A 15367-nucleotide genomic window follows, 5' to 3' on the forward strand; every position below is an offset into this window, starting at 1 on the left:
AGAGCAGTAACTCTCCCAGGAGAAACTGAATATTTGTACGTGGCTGGAAACCCAATCAAGCCATTGTATGAGGCTCTGTATGCACCCAGAACAAAAATATAGACTATATTGTGAACAGCTGACAATTTAAAGATATTGTATGAATGCCTATGGCTAATGAGCAACACTTTCATGACTGGTTGTGACCTAATTCTGACTGTCACAAAATGGTGCTATTTGAAAATAGGTAGAAAGTAAATGTTCTACTCAACCCTACTTCCTATTGCATGGTGAACAAGTGTGTTCCCAGAATTTGCCATGTGCAAGCTGGTGTTTCATCTCTGTGTTTATCTACAAAAGTAATACCAGGTACACTTGTTCCCTTGATGGCAGATGGTTAGCTATCATGTGCTTCTTCATTCTAATTAATTGCTCACCACAAATTTTGTTGCCTCTAGAGTCTCAATCTTTCTCTTTTTTTTTAATATTAATTTTAAATAAATGGCCATATATACAAGTTCCATAATATTGTTCTAAACAGCAACACATTTCACTAGCTTTTTTCCTGGCACAGAAAGAGCTGCTCTTATCTTCTTTTTCTTTTTTAACTTCTTGTTGCATGTCTTATTCTTCTGGACCATTAAACAGAAATCTTCTGGAATGAAATTTCTCTGTATGCGCTATTATTTAAATTTAAGCATGTTTTCTTTCAGACTGGTTGGAATTCATTGCAAGGCAGGCCTGCATTGGCATGACTCAAGGCCTGTGTGAACAGCTAGAAGAGAGTTTTGTGAGGCTCTCTTATACCAGGGATTTACTTTTTCCACATCAAGACAGAACAACTGAGCTTTTGAGGTTGAGGTGAGATCCTTCTCCTTTTCCTGGTCAAAGACTGCAGTGTGCTCTTTCCCAAGCATTGGGCAAGTACATTAAGGTAAACCCCAAACTCCACGTCGACTTCCTTTACATGCACATTGAGTCTTGTACTCCAATGTTGAGGGCTTAAACCAAGATCCCAAATTCTGACTAAATGAAATGGCTTCAGCTGTACCTATGGCTGTGGATAAATGGGGGTTTAAAATGTTAAATCTTCTGGGGCAGACACTGTCTGTCTTGTTCCTTGCTCAAATAGGGCCCAGCATAATAAACTCCTGCCCCTCAATTTGGGCCATGTGATAACACAAGTAAATAAGAAAAATGAATGTAAGATGTTTTGGGCATTTTAATCATTAAAGACTTAGTATAAACTGCTTTATGTTATGATAATTAAATCAAATGCCAGACACAAATGTCTTTTCAAAAGATAAAGCTGAGATGATTGATTGATTGATTGATGTATTTCCCAAACAAAGATTGCATATTGTGGTGGGAGATTTATGAATACGTTACACCAAATCCCCCCTTTTTGCAAAAGAAAGTAATGGTGACAGCAGGTCATAGCAAAGTAATATCCAAGTTATAAGCAACGTAAGTTCAAGAAGCAATATGTTGGATATGAGTATTGATTATTTAATATACTTAGCTTAAAACAAGGCAAGAGAAATTTTTTTATTTCTAAATATCAAATGTTTAAATCAACTGCTGTGGATCTCATGTGATTACTTTGATCAGTTTTCTTAAATGACAATCAGAGTTGCTGTCTAGAATACAGAGGAATTACCATTCATCTAGGGTCAGAACAAAGAGATTATAAATATTTGAGCTAAAGGAAGGCTGTGATCGTGGTGGCAGTGTTGATTGTCTCCATTGTCCTAAAATATACATATTTGTGTTTGGTTTTTTAAATGCATGTTCTAGGCAGTCATTAAACCATAAATACCTATCACTCTAGAACTCATCATTCTTGATGATCCACATTTTTGGGGGGCAGGCAAAAATGCCAGCTCTGAAATGCAAACTGTTTGTGAAGGAGAATGCTTCTGAGAAATCTCCTGACTAGAGTTACTTCAGAGAAAAATGTTTTTGAGATTATCAATATATCCTCTTTTCACATTTACAAAAGTTGCACAAAGAACTTTTTATTTAGAAACTTTAATTTAAAACAGCAAACACAGAAAAGACAGATAAGCATTTAATAGTTATTTGAATGAAAACATGGAGTTGGGCCCCTGCCCCCCCCCCTTTTTTTTTAAGTTCACCGGTTTGTGCATAGTTTCAAGATACTGATTAAGTACTGAGAGATATATAGGAGAAGTAGAGTTGGACACAGAGGTGTCCAATAAGTCTTCTTGTGTATGGAAAGTTATGTTTGTCAATAATGGGACAGGAGGACTGGGCCTTAGTTTGGGAGAGAAAAAAAAAGGTGACATAAGAAGTATTGTAGTTCCCTCTAGTAGTATGTTACAGTATTGTAGTATGTAGTATTGTAGTATGTTACATCTCATATCAATGGTAGTTGATGCCATTGCTATTTTAGCTCCCAACTCTACCCTGAGATCCACACAAGTGAATTCCTCATCATTTGAAGTAATTAAGTCCTCTGATTACATCATTATAACAATAAGAGCACAGTGTCAATGATTCTGTTCTTCTGTGGATCCCTGATATGATTTCTAATAATTAGAATTGCCATTAATTTGAACAGTGATGTCAGAAAGATTGCTACAGAATAAAATCAAATGATTTGAAAAAAATATTATGGACAGTTAGTTTCAAAGAAGAGTGTACAGAGCAAGAAGAAAGTATTTTGAAATGAATGGAGCTGCTACATCATGTTATGTTCATAATAAATCCTAAATGAGTTCAGTGAAACTATTTGTGTTAATAAAGTCTGGGTCATAGTGAGTACATGGAACAAATTCACCCTCCATTGACTTTGTTGGGTCTAACCATCAGTGTTTGCCTTGCTCAGAGTGTACATGCATGTATGTGAAGGTCAGGTGGTAGCAGTAAGAGTGTGAAATGTTAGCTTTTGATGTAATTTGGGATTAGGATGAATTTTAAAGTAGGAAGATTTCCTGAGGGATGAAATTCTGAATTGTACTGTGTTTGTGTTTTTTATTATGCATTTGTTTGTAGTATAATAGCACCTGCAAGATAGTGACAGCATGTAGGTAGGCACAGAACAATCCAACGTTGGCCCACCGGAGCTCAGAGCCCAAAATGGGTGGGTGAAGTGGGTGAGGAAGAAGAACTGAGAGGTGAAGGGCTTGCCCAAAGTAAGTGCGAGAGCCAGGAATAGAACTCACAGCTCAGGTTTCCAGCTGCTGGATTATACTGCCCTTTTTATTCCTTCTTTATCTTCTAATATAAGACCTGTGTTTAAAATGTCCTCAATTATATGGATTTGTCAAAAACAAACTGAAAAGAACAAACAAGAAACACAAAACAAACAAAGAAAACCCTCCAAACTCTCCAATGCAATAATCTTTATGGGAAATATTATTAGCCCCAGGGTTATCCTGTCAGATAGTGATTTGCTGAAACTCAATGTGTGAAAGTATTTTGTCATCTGTAATCTATGAGGCAGATGTGAATCTGGCCCTCAAAGTAGTCTGCTGCTTGTGAAATGTCTTTGGAAGACTCCTTAGCTTTGTGTGTCAATCTATTGGGTGCTAAAACTATAAGATTTTATTTCATGTCAACCATATTTCATGCCTTTGATTAGGAGAGTACATAGTACTTAGGCTAATGAAGTGCTCCTGCATAGCAGGACTAACATGCCATGTTCAAGCTATCCTGCTAAACTCAGCTTAATTAGGAGTTTTTATTTGCTCTCTTTTGTTTTCCATGACTGCAGTTTTGCACAGGAGAGAATCAACTACATGAATCAGTAATTATCTTTTTTCTGTACATTAATTGGGAGAAAGCTGGTGTGGCTAATAAATATGTCACTTTTCATCAATAATAACAATAATAATGGGCTGATACACATGGAAAAGAAAATATTTACCATGGAGCCTATTGATAGTATATAACATTCTATTCTTTATGATAACTGGGATCACGAAAAGCTCCCATAGTTTATACAACCAAATAATAAGTAATAATGTTTGGTTAAGTAACTGAAAATTGCTTCTTTGTGATGTTTATTTCAAGGGTTATTTGCTCCAGAAACTATTCAGATATCAATACAAGATCTGGTTTTCTGTCTTATCACCCTTTCCTATGACCTTAATATGATCCTTCCTTTCCTTCCTTGTTTGTGTCCTTGTCACAAGCTGGTCATGTCTACATGTGCATTTAATGCACACACATAAACTCTGGAGCTTATTAATGCACCCTCATGCCTCAGCCAGCTGCTCTACTGCATGTGCAGCCCAGTGGGAGAAGCTTGGTTTGGCAGAGGAGCCAGGGGATCAGCCTGCCAGACCAGGGTTGCTCCAACTAGGCTCCAGGTGCTGTAATTACAGCATACTGGAGCAGACTTGATTAATCTTGGTAATTCCCGCACTCCAGCAGACTTCAGCGTCACATGTTTCAGCTTCCCCACAATGAAAAATGGCGGTGGGGATCTTTAACTAAAGCCCCAGTGCTATTTTTCAGTGCAGAGACACTGATACATGTAACGCGCTAGATGCCTTAATTAGTGTGGCTCTTGGAGCTGCGCTAATTAAAGCACCCCCTCCCTCCCCTGCTTCCTGGACCACATCTATAAATGCCCATAGCTTTGGAAGAGACAGTCAAAGAGGGATACTTCATTAGGATTCTGATTCACAAATTTAAAAACCAAAACAGAATCATTATAATCTGACCACCTGCTTAACACAGACAACTTGGCTCTGAGTAGTTCTGAACTTCCTAACTAACATCAGTGAATGAGACATTGAAAAGAAAGATTATGTTATCATTTCTCATGAGCTTTCCCTACACTCAGTGAGGTTCTGCCTGCTGAATTAAGCATTTCCATTCTCCACTTGGAGTATAGACAAAACACGCGCTTAAGTGTTTGGCCCTTTGGAAAGGCAGATGCATTTTTGTGGTTTTATAAATGAATTGACTTCCAGCTTATGGACTTCACTAATGAAGAAGCTTTTTGCATCAGTGTCACTCTAAAGCCTACTGCATTCCTCACCTCACAGCAGCCTAAGTTTCTCTTTCCTTGAATTTTATGAAATGCTCTTAAAACACCGCTCCTCCAGCTAAATCAAATACCAGTTGACCCCAGTGCTCCACTTACAGTCAATTTAAGTTTAACACAGCCTTTCAATCCCTGTTGGATTGATGTGCCTATTCTTTATCTTAACTGTTGTTATTGAAACTTATACATTTCAGGATGCTATTTCCTTCCTATTTTATAACATACAATGTTAATGGAGTTTTTCTATGAAAATTTCATTGACTAAAATTAATATAGGCTTGACTCCATTTGTAGGTGGTTTCCTACTTCTGCAACCTTTGTTGGATGGCAAAAGCCACTGTTACAGTAGCTAATTTGGGTTTAGTTATATTCTCTATGGGCACATCTGCATATTCATTAATGCGCAGTAGTGACTGTGCATTTATTTTAGTACTTGCTTAGTGAAGTACTAACTGAATGCACAGTAACTACAGTTACTGCTCAGTAGCACTGGCACATGGTTTTTTAGTGACACTTGCTATGGAGTAGCCTAATACTACTGTGCAGTAGCATATTAACATGGTTTTTGCCCGGCACGCTACTGCACAGTGTTATTAGGCTACTGTGTATTAAGCATCTCGTGTAGATGCACCCTGTGTGTGGTTGCTTGGGACAGACTCTGCAAAGTCAGGCTCTGAAATGCATGGGTTAGACTTTGAAAATCCTTCAGTCTCAGATGAAATATCAGATTCACAGTCAGCAATAGTGTTGATTTGGGAATATAACTTCTGTGTCCCCAGTGTTAAGTCATCTCTATTTGGGGACTGGTTATTTTATTGATTTCAACAGGAGTATGATTTAGATCAGTGGTTTTCAATCTTGTTCTGCCATACCTTGCTGCTGGGAGTGAAGTGTGGCAGCAGCAGCGCCCCAGGGGCAGGGGAGTCCCCGGCACACGGTGTGGCTCATCCTTTGTGTGCGGTGCCACTGGCATTGTTCCTGTGACCCTCATTTGGGTCACGACCCAAGGTTGGGAACAGGTGATCTAGCTCCATTATGTACTTCATGCAAACACTTCATGTAAAATCAAACTATAAAGCTGCATCTTCTTATTTCCAATTGGTGGCATGTTAAATATCTGCAGATATTTTATTCTTAGAATAGTTTTAAAACCATTGATATTTAAACTGGAAATAATTTGGCTATCAACTTCTCTTCTCCCACCAGTACTCTAAATGCCAGTACTCTTTGCCAAGCTGTTTCTTATGTTCCTGTGCTGCTAGTGTGCTTTCTTTAGATGGACTGACTGAGAGAATATTTTTTCCATCCTACGTTTGCCACACAGATTCTGTAACAGAATAACAGAACAAAGCTTACATTCCAGTTAAACTTCATCTGAGTGAGGTTTTTCCTTTTTTTATTTACCTAGTTAACCTTTCATATTTCTTTTCCGCCATTGTTTGCTTTTGTACCATTATTCTTATATGCACATAATTAATATCACGCACAAAATATACATACATAAAAGAACAATAAAACAAGTATCTTGTGTGGAATAGCTAGACAGACAGTTGGGTTTCTTTTAATCTAACAGACAAATAATCCTAGTTCTGGTTTTTTAGAGAGTGTTATAGGAGCAGGCAGTTTCTGCTTCTCCTACAGGGCATCTAGGTGGACTTAGGAACTCGAGCGTGATTCCATTGCACCCTGTTCAAGTCCTCGAAAATCTAGTCATGTAATTTATAATGCCCCACCATCTTATCTTTAAGACTGAGTCATGGAAAAAACAATGAGGAAGAGGAGGATTCACCCACTTCTGGCATTAATGATGTTTCAAGGAGTTGAGCATGATGGAGTAGAATTTCACTTAGACACATAAGTGGATTTAGGTGCCTAATAGATTAAATAGATTCTGGCCCTTGTGTATGTGTGGGAAGGTTCCACATATACCCTCTAATCACAACATAAAAGATTACTTTTTCCAGCCTAGGTATTTTTTTCTTTGAAATCCTGATATTTGGTTTAATTACCTATTTTGCATTCATTGTTCAGCAGCAGAGAATAGACCAGAAGAGCATTCAACAACTATCTATGAATTGATTATGAGCTCTTCAGCTAGGCCAAGGCAACACAGGGATGAAAAATATATTCACTGTAAATCCAGTTTAATTGGATTTCATTTGCAGAGGCTATCAGGTCATATTTTTATTGCATATGAAATGCATGGAAGTCAAATAAAGGTTTTCGATAACTTATAAATAAGTAAACATAGCACTTATGTTTGGTCCCAACCCAATGAAAAGAACAGGAGCAATAATAGAAATCTGCTCCTCTTAACAATCAATTAAACAATTAGAGAGATACCATAGGTTATGACTAAAAATAGATAGAGCCCTGTGTACAAATATATATAGGGGCCATTTCTAATGGATTGTTTGTTTCTCTGTTTACAAGAAAATTAATGGCTTTGGCCTTGTCTTACTACATACAGTCAATAGGAGCTCATTTGGGCCCTAAATGGCTCCTTATCAGATGGTGCTAGATAGTTGTGCTATTCATTAGATTTTTTTGTTCTGTTCTTGTGTTCAACCACGTGTCTCTTTTAATAAACCATAAGTGCAGAACTGGTGGCATGAATTCAATTGTTTCTCATTTTTGCAGGGAGCATAGGCATACACTGGTAAGAGAAAAAGGATATGAAACATTCCAAGTTGGATGTGAGCAGATCTTCATGTGAATAAAGCACATTTTATTAAAGCTAAGCTTATTTCTTTTTTCCTTTTTTTTCCTTCAGCTACATCTCCTTGTTGTGTGCTGGCAAGCAGCTGGCATCTTAATAGTATTGCCAAAGTAATCAGATGTATGGCATTATTTTTTAATGCACTTTAAAGGTAGCTCTACCCTGGAATAAGAGTGCATTACTTCTGAAGCTGGTCAGAAATGCTTTCTTAAAATTCTCTCCCTGCAAAAATATCTTGAGAAAATATTGAAAGCTTTTAGTTGAACATTAGACATTTCAATTTAGAAATGCCATAGAGATGCCTTGTGGGGTTTATTATTCTGCTGCCTCCTGTCACCATCCTTCTCTATGGGTGAGATTACTCCTTTCATGAAGCACCCTGCTTTTCCCATTTATTGACTCCTGAACCACCAAATGCATCACAGACTGCATGCATGTAGGGAGCACAGGTTGTCAAGAAGAATGAGGAAATGAGAGGTCTGAAATAAAAGTCCTGTGAGGGGAAAAAGGATTTCTGAATTATATATATTAAATACATATTTGGGGAGGAGGGGTTAGCTTAAACAACGCCACTTCCACCTGCTTAGCTTCTTCACAAGAAATACAATTATTCACAGAAATACAACTTTTCCCCAATTTCAGTTAAAATTTAGTTTCAAACAAATGCCCAGTCTTCCATCAAAAAAGGTACAATAGGGGTGGGGGAAAAATCATCTAGATCATTTGCAATATAGTCTTTGATTTGGCAGATTATCCAACCATTTGGCACATTTTACAGTGCTATAGCTAAAATCACTCCAGGTTTGATATTTACAGTGTCTGGCTACTTGTTCACTGGCTTATAACTTTTTTTGCCCTGTGTCAAGGAAGACTTTCCTGGACTTGTGACATTCACCTTCATGAAACAAACTACAATATAGGGTAGACTAAATATAAATGAAATAAGTGAAACCAAACAGTATCTAAATTGAAGCTTCTGAGATAATCTGTTTACTTTGAACAACTGCCTCCAAGCTTATTTGACATCCAGGCATTTGAAAGCACCTATAGGTCATTAAGAGCTTCAGAGTATCTCAGTAGCTATTATTCTTCTAAAAAACCTCCTCATCTTTCCTCATCTTATAAGAGGAAAAGGTGAAGAGCGTTCTGGTTATGTTCTGCTGCAGTGCTGTCCGAAGTGTTTTGTCAAGGCTACTCTTTTGAAGCTGTAGAGAAGAGGGTAACAATAGCTACTGTATTTTCAATACACTATCAAGACCAATATAAAGAACAAAAAAAACAGTTATATACCAGATCTGAATAACCAGGAATGCCTATGGAGGGGGCGGGGAGTAACTAGTAGAAATCAAATTTTCTCTTTCACAGCTGATCCCATTTCTAGCAACTAGCATCACTTCATAATGCTGTCACTGAACTCATACAGAAAAGTGTTTCAGAAAGGCCTATTGAAGCTGTCTGGGAGAAACTGATGTCACACACTATGAAGATTTGGTGGGCAATTAAAAATTAAGACACAAAGCAAAAATTGCAGTTGAGACTTGAGGGAGGGCAGCTGAAAAAACATGCACATCAGGCATGCATCTGACTATTTATAGACACTGACAAAAACCCCACTGTCTTCATTAAACCTGAGATGAGGATTGACTGATCTCAAAGCACTTGACATCATTATCTCCATTTTACAGGTGGTGAAACAAAGGCACGTGGAGTTGAACTCATTTGCTCAAGTTACCAAGTAGGCAATGGCAGAATCTGAGCACTCAGACTTCTGAAAACCAGGAACCGAATTCTTCACATAGTGCCCACACAACTTGACCTCCAGTGGACATAAGGTAATGCTTACATCTTGAGATGTTTCAAGTGTCTGGGACCCCAAATCTTGAATGTTTGAATACATGGTTGTTACTTTAAGTGGTTGAGAGAAAGCTGGACTGTCTTTCTCCTTCTTCAGCTCCTTCCCCTTCCATTCTTTGCACTAGAATTTCCCCTGATACTTTCAGATGAGCCTTGGCTTTTTGTCCCATTAAGGCAGTAGTGTGGTAGACAACTTCAGTAAGTTAAAACGTTGCCCTTTGCTATCTGGCATACTGTATTGCTGCATACACAGGCTATTAGGGGGTTGAACACTTACTTCCCTGATCCAAGTCCCCTTCTCCCCCACCTCCTGCATGTGCCTCTTATCCATCATCTCCACTTAGCTGCAGTCCCAAACCCTTCTCACTTTATATTTCTCACTCGTTCATCCCCTCGTTTTTTTTTTCCCTTTTACTCCTAACAAGGGTAGAACTGAAACCAGTATTGAACCTCACCAAATCTCTACAAAGGCCCAGCATCTTTCCCTTGTTGCCACCACAATCACTTGGGCAGATGCTGGCTAAAAATCCTTGTGGTTACTCTGTGCTTCAATGTGAATTCTAATTGACTGCTGCACCTAACTTTTCTGAGATGCTGAGACCAGAACTGCACACAATATTCAAGACACTGGCACACAATTGATTTCTATAGTGGCGTGATGATGTTTTTCATTTTGTTTTCAATTCCTTTTTTAATGAGGCCCAACACTTTGATGGCTTTTTTTGGTTACCACTGCACACTGAGCTGATGTTTTTTAGACAGCTATCGATAATAAGTCTCGGGTCTCTTTCCTGAGTCATAACAGCTAACACACCAGTCCGATTTTCAGACTGCTGGTGAGCCACATGCTCAATAGCTGTCTCAGTTTTGGCAACCAAAAATTAAGGCACTCAAAAATCACTTGTCATCTCTGAAGGTGTCAGTCATTATATTTGTCACGTAATTTTTTGCATCCTTTTTTGTCCATGCATTTGATCTGTTTCTTAGTACTCCTCTCTCAGACAATTTAAGAATATTGTGTATAAATAAAGATCATGGCTATGAATATGTAGATACTTACAATATAAGGAAGTTTGCCTTTGCTTAGTCCTTTTGAACTTGTGGGTTTCTAAGGTAGTAAAATACTTCCAAGTTGACATTTTTGGTTGTTTAACTTCTGGGACCATTAATGCCTACATTTTAATACACATCTGGCCCATTACTGTTATTTATGCATAGCATCAACTCTAATGATCATATATTTTGTTTGACTATACCTCTTCTTTCCTCAGAATTAACACTATGATTCATTTTAACTGTAACAGATTAATGGGTACCTAATGAAATGCATAATTCACTTAGATTAATAATGGGAATTAATACAAGTAAACGTGTGCATCACAAAGTAAAATCTTCTCTAGCTGAAAAGATACGCTTTGAGAAATGGTTCTATACATCATCTTTTATCATGAAATCAAAGAAACATAAACCTTAGTAATTGTTGTTTGGTACAATAGGGCATAAGGGAGGAATGAGAGAATCAAGGCTAACTTAGAACAGGTATTATCTTAACTGCTCCCACCTTGCAGCTAGTTAGCATTTGGCCTAGCTAATTAAAAGATACATCTTCCCATGTTGTGTCCAAGTTTGGTATAAATGTGAATTCATTGTATGCGATACTTAAAAGAAGGAAATAGATTTGTTGAAGTGCTAGCAGGTGTGAGTAGCTGGTAATATAAGCTCAGTCCTGTCTTCTGATATGAAGCAAAGCTCTTGGAAAATTATTGCAGGCCTTGATCCAACTCCAACTGAAGTCAGCTGGAATTGGATTGGGCATCTGTTGCATTTGCAAGTGTCTATATAGGCATTCTGAATTTCTTCTGCTTCTATTTCTGTCTTGTATCTTATCCCTCTAGCTGCTTATTCTCTCTGTACATTAGATTTTTTTGATAATAATTCATAACTCCCCTTTTATGACTCGGCAGAATCTTTTACTAGATCACCAAAATGATATTCCAACCTAGCCCCGATTCTTCTATTGGATTCTGTCTCTGTGGACTCCTGCATTTGAGTAAACTTCTATTGAAACCAGTATGAATCCTCCTGCCCTTGGAGGTCAGTGCTAGTGTATACCAAAATAGAGTCTAAGGATCATTTGACTCTTCACTAAGATGCAATTTCCTGAGTAACAACACTATTTAGCACAACAGCACTCATAACACACAGCACAGGGACTGAAGAATGCTATATCCTCTTGAAACAGCACAGAGAACCTAGCCAGCAAGCAATCTGAGATAGAATTTGACATAAGATTTAGACCTTGCTTTTCTTTCACTCCATAATTGGTAGATAGGAGTGCTAAATGCTTTTTTTATATTTCATCTGCAATATGAAGGAAGCGTACGAAGTGCAGTGCCTGATTCTTTTTGTTTTGTATCGCTTTTACTATTTGCTGTCCTGGCTTTTTGTGCCCTTAGGTCTGTTATTCCGAAGTGGAGCTTGGTCATCATTTTTCCAGATTTGCCACGTTTTGACATGTTCTTCACAAAATAAGTAGAAAAATGTCGCAATTTTTTTTTTCTTTACGGGATCACAGCCCCAGTGAAATGACTAAATGCATGGCTTTTTGTGCCTTTACATCGTAGTTCTAAAGCGTGTGTCCTGTTTGCTATAAACTGGGCACGTTTACATATTGATTAATGAACCATAATTACAGCACTTTAAGTTTAGTATCCGTAATAATAAGTACTAACTTAATGCACTTTAATTAGGCGCTACTGTGCAATAATGCCAGCGCATGCTTTTTTGTGACGCTAATATGCAGTAGACTAATTCTACTGCTCACTAGAGCAATAGCATCGTTTTTGCCTGCTCTGCTAATGCACAGTAGAAGTAGCCTACTGCGAATTTAGTATCTCATGTAGACACTCCTACTGTCATAGTATTCCTTCTTTAAGAAGAGAGAAATTACTTGGATGTCCTACAATGGAAGAAAGAATTGCCTGGATAATAATTCAATGATAGATTTTGACATCTGGCAGTATATTTTAAAGATGTGAATGACACTATATTGCCTAATAAGTGAGATTATAGGTCAAGTTCTGGGTCAGGACAAAACAGGCAGACTTTGAGAGATGTAGTTCTCAGAGGTACGATGGGAATTGTATGTTGAAGCAAAGCATCCTGGGAAGGAATTTCAGAATATCTATGAAACAGTCTTCCCTTAGAATTGAATGAGGTCTTCTGTCGAGTCACAGAAAAGAAAACAAGGAAAATGCAAGACCCAAAATGGTTTCCTACATTTATAGGCCTATGATGCAGCCTAGAAAGAGCTAGAAAGAAATTACTTCAAGAGGCAATAAAAGAGATTCCTGATAGAGGGTTGGTGATCCACAAGTGCCTGCGGGCCCCACATTAGAGGATGATGGGTCAACTCTGTGGTGAAAGCAAGAAGACGACTCTTTAGTTCAGAATAGGAAAACTGGCATAGATTTGAGTGTGCACCCTTTCAATGTTATTGGCTGAGAGCTTCTAAAGGAAAAAGAAAAGTTATTGGGACAGTGACTAAGGTGAATTGTAATAAAAAAGACAGAAAGTGTGGAAGAAAGGAAGATCTGGTGCTATTTTAATATGAGAAATGAGGGTCACACCATAAGATTGGAGAAGAGCAGGAAACAGAATGGAGATATATTGAATCCAGTTTGGTGCCCCAACAAAAAAACCATTCTCTCTTCTTTACTACTTATCCACTTATTTCTACCTGTTAGTGGTCAATAGCATATTAGCCTTGTTGGACTCATATGATCTCAAATTGTCACTCAGTGGAGTGAGGCACTAGGGTATCACCTCTGTACTGTGCCAGGGAGTATTACACTGAGGTGCACCATAGCAGCTCCTCATGTACTATCTCCCAGAATGGAAATAATGCAGATGCCTAAGGGCCTAGATACATAACATGTTTACACTGGTATGACCTGCTCTGATACCTGTATAGAAAAGGAGCTGATACATGGCATCATGTGTGATTTATTAGAATCTAGTATAGAGTTACCCTGGGAAAAATTGGAGGTAAAGCTACACCGGACTAAGTGTATGTGTCATGTCTCTACTTCAATCCTAAGGTACCTCTTTGTTCAATACTATTATCTGCCTATTATAGCTGTTCCCACTGACAGAGCTGGTCATCTTTCTACTCCAGACACTACTGCAACTTACTTTAGTGTAGAAAACTAAGGTAAGTTATCTCAGACGTGATGTGTCATACTTCTAAGCCTTTGATTTGGTGCTAGTTTTGCATGACTAAGCTTAGAAGGTTTATAGTTTCAGCTCTTTATATATCCAGCTCTATATTAAAACATGTATAGGCCAGATAAGAGAAGTTACACATAAACTGGTCTAAGTGCTCAGAGATTAAACTAAACCCATAACCATACAGAAGTTTGGTGCATGTAGGCTGGTCTAAAAATGGTGGAACCTGGTCTAAGATAGACCTGAATCAGCATACACTCAAACTTAATCAATTTAGTTTAGATCAGTGCATTGAACATCTGTACCAGATCCCTGAACAATTCAAGTTACATCACTGTCAACCAGCATCCTAGGGTCCTTCTGAGCCCTTGTCTGCCACCCCCTGCCATAACCTTCCCTCTCACAGGGAGGCATGCTAGCGCTTGGCTCGCACTTGGCTGCTCTGGCTGAATGCCCAGCAGACCCCACCCCCAAGCTCTCACAAAGCCCAGCCAGCAAACCCAATCTCCCCAACCCCATCTCCTGTCTCCAGCTAGCTATCAGCCTCAGGCAGGAAGCAGGGCAATGGAAGGGAGGCATCTGTGTCCCCTATATGAACTCCAGGACTTGGGCCCCTGTGACCCCAAGGTGTGCCCCTACACCCTGTCATGAAGCACTCCATGATGTATGCACAGACCTGACATGAAGCCCAGGAGAACGCCTGTGCTTGGGTGCAGCCCCACAGACCCGGCCCTGGCACCCACACACCCAGCCAGGGATACCCATGGCCCCATGAAATTAAGGAACAAACAGCATCATATGCAAAATATCTATAAAGTAGTCTTTACCATTACTTTAACATGCCTACGTTTTTGTCTATAGCACATGGTATTCGGTAATGCAGTGAAAACAAGTGGAAAATAAAAAGATAACTGTTTCATAATGAAATTGTTCTGACACATTCATTTCTACGTTGTGTGACATGGTCATACGTTAGAAAGTAGGAAGTGATACATATTCATCTGTGTGTCTGTGAACAAACTGCATTTACATTTCACTGGCAGAATGCAGATACCAAACAAATGCAGATACAGAACAAACAGAAATGCAGATACAGAAAAATCAGCAGTGGTGTAATCATCTCCAGTTTTTCTTCTTCACCAAAAATTACAAATATAAAATAGCTGAATAATGATGAGTTCAGTCTCTGCAACATTGGGACAACTCAGAAAAATATTTGTCTTATAGCATTTACAGCATGCAACTTTCATAGACACTGGTAAAGGAATAGATGCAAAGCTATTCCATCTTTATACACTGCCCCTAGGCCTCTGAGCACTTGAGAAACTACTGGGTGGAAGGTTGGCTTGTGGTGGCTGCAGTGTGACTTGGGCAGGCTGTCCAGTGGCAGCAGGGGGGAGCAGACGCTCTGCAGAAGGAAGGATTGGGCCCTTTGCAGCTCCAGCGAATGGCAGGTGGTGTTATGAAGTCAAGGAGCCCCCTTTTCCCTGCCACTGCTGCATGCTTCTTGCTGCCAGCTGTCACTTGTGCTGAAGCTCTGAGGGGCCTGATCCTTTCTTCTGCATCCC

General features: G+C 38.8%; 1 long non-coding RNA gene across 1 annotated transcript; it reads left to right on the forward strand.

Annotated features, from left to right (window-relative positions):
* The first annotated feature begins 691 nt into the window (after positions 1 to 691).
* On the forward strand, positions 692 to 11237 carry LOC109300407. The gene is made up of 3 exons (XR_002098203.1): positions 692 to 840; positions 9084 to 9209; positions 9404 to 11237. It is a non-coding gene; the product is annotated as an uncharacterized LOC109300407 (long non-coding RNA).
* Positions 11238 to 15367: the final 4130 nt, after the last annotated feature.

Source organism: Gavialis gangeticus, unplaced genomic scaffold (genome assembly GCF_001723915.1).
Source record: "Gavialis gangeticus isolate Ggan-Ray unplaced genomic scaffold, GavGan_comp1, whole genome shotgun sequence".
Classification (NCBI taxonomy): domain Eukaryota; kingdom Metazoa; phylum Chordata; order Crocodylia; family Gavialidae; genus Gavialis; species Gavialis gangeticus.